A 2,526-nucleotide genomic window follows, 5' to 3' on the forward strand; every position below is an offset into this window, starting at 1 on the left:
ACTGCCTTAAACAGGTCCTTGGTCCATCTAGTTCTGCATTGTTAATGCTGGCTGGTGGCACACTCCGGTATTTTCTCTGCCCTACCTGGACATGCCAGGGGTAAAATCTGGGACTTCCTGCATGCAAAGCAAGTGCTTTTCCACTGAGCTATGGCCTTTCTGCCACTGTTCATAGTAGCTTCCTAACTGCAACAATTGGGTTGTCTGATGTATTATCTGCAAGCAGAATTTCCACTTTTGCTCAGCATAGCCTGGCATCGTTGGCAGTGACATGCAATGCTATAACTTGTATCTCTAAAGGAATGAGTTGGATAACCCATTTGACACGTGCAGGGAACCCCATGAGGCTAAGGGGCTGCTAGGAGGAGGCTGGTTGGGGGCATTATCCCTGAGGTTAGCCATTTTACAGATGTATACAGTTCACCAAAGTTATCATTACTTTATCTAATTTGTGATCAAGGATGACAGAGAACTAGAACCTTGCATAGATACAATCACTCTACCAGCAGCAGACCTGCCCCAAATGCTGAGCCTCGCTCAACTCCAGGACTGTGCAGGAAGCGTTCTAAGGCTTCCGATGAATTGGAAACAGTACTTTCGGTTTTCTGGAAGTACTGTTTAAGACTGCAGTTTAAGTACTGTTTAAGCCTCAGAATGCTTTCCCAGTTGGTCCTGGAGTCACACTAGGTTTCGTCACACTGGATTAGTAAGGGGGTCAGCATTGTGTGGGGGGAGGGGGGAGAGGGTGGCATCATGGACCTTTGCCTCAGGAACGGCAAGGGGTAAGTCAGTTACTGCATGTTACATGAGCACAGAACTGATGTTTTTGAGGGCAGGCTCATACACAGTAGACTCTACATTTAGCAAGGTGTGCAAAGAAGTAATGCACAATTGATCTGTGTGTGTGCAAGACTGAGTATGCATTACTTACTAGAGGCAGTGCAGAGGGCCCTGGGCAGATCCAAACCTGCTTCTCTCCATGTGATCTATCCATTCTTTTTTGTGAAAGAAAAAGGGGCGGAGGGAAGGCGGGTGGGCAGTCCCAGGGGCGGGTAGGTGGGGATCTGGAGGTGGGGCTGGAACCCAGGTCTTATGCAGGATCCCAACCCCTGTTCCCAAGCAGCACAGAGCAGCTTCAGGCCACTCTGCTCTCCTCAGACTTATGCCATCTCCAGAGATGGCACAAGTCCAAGGAGACCCATTGGGACTACATTGGATTACCTGGGGGTAAGCGGAAGAGTTTCCCATTACTTCTGGCTGAGCCACCTCGGGGCCCTGTGTTGCGCTGGATACAGCTCAGGCCTCCTGGCTTGTCTTTTCCAGCGCAAGATAGGATTGCGCTACGTGGTAATAATCTCTCCTGCCCCACAAACCTGATATGGTTGCATATATCAAAATGATCCATGCAACTTATTTTCATCAAATTGAGCTTTTTATTGCAACATTCTGAATGTGTCATGCGAAGCCTAGCTGTGCTGTTTCTTAACTATTGTCATAAAATAAATATGGCAATCTGGAGGTTTTAAAAATGATTAAATGTTTCTCTTGTCTATAAGGAAGAGACTGCCTGTGTTTCATGGCTGCAAATTCTCTCCAGCATGAAAAGCATAATAGGTCCCTGTAAACCAACAATGTTCTGCTCTTGGTCCGTTTCAGAGATTGATTTATTGAGCAAAAGCCCTTGGACATAATTCCGTCTTATCCTTTTGTTCCTATCGTAATAGTCATTTAGTTGTCCTGGATATATTCCTTGGAGATATAAACAAATAGTCACTCTGGGTTTTAGGTTCAGGCACCTCAACTTGCACATTCAAACTTGAGGTTACTGGAAAGGTTATTTCTACAGCACATGGAAAAATCTGTTCACAGATTCTTGTCCCACTCTTGTTTTCTTTCTACACACCATACTGCTTTACACAGAATATGGATTAGAGCTGAAGAATGAGATGATGTGCCAAGAGCTTGACTACAGTATTCAGATATTTTAAAATATGCTTTCATCAGAGTACCGAGAAGTCTTCTCTGTCTTGATCGGATATTAAAGCACTATTTTTAAAAGTATTGACTAGCATTTAATGAGGAGATTAACGCAGCTGGCTTCCTACTCAGCCAACACCAGGAGCCTCTGTACAGGATGACTGGGCCATCTCCCCTGCTGGTTGTCTGCAACAGGATCCTTTCTGCTGTTAGACATTCTCATTTACCACTGAAAAGATTGTGTGAGGAGGGGGAATTGGGCTCTGAGGATACATGTGTTCTGGCCTCTGAGTCAAATTTTCTTCCATAACATTTTGGGTGAAGACTTGGACCTGAGCATATACTTGCTTCTCTAGGATGCTGTTAGATGGAAGAACCAATGCTAGTTGTGCTTTCAACAAAAAGAAGTTCACAAAGCAGAGTACAGAGCATACATCAGGGGTGTCAAAAATAAGGCCCAGGGGCTGGATGCAGCCCACAGAAACTTTTTATCCAGTCCTCAAACTCTCAGCTGCTGGGCCAGGCTGAGGTGCTACTGCTGAAAGGGCA

The sequence above is a fragment of the Tiliqua scincoides genome, chromosome 1 (assembly GCF_035046505.1).
Source record: "Tiliqua scincoides isolate rTilSci1 chromosome 1, rTilSci1.hap2, whole genome shotgun sequence".
In the NCBI taxonomy this organism is placed as follows: Eukaryota; Metazoa; Chordata; class Lepidosauria; order Squamata; family Scincidae; genus Tiliqua; species Tiliqua scincoides.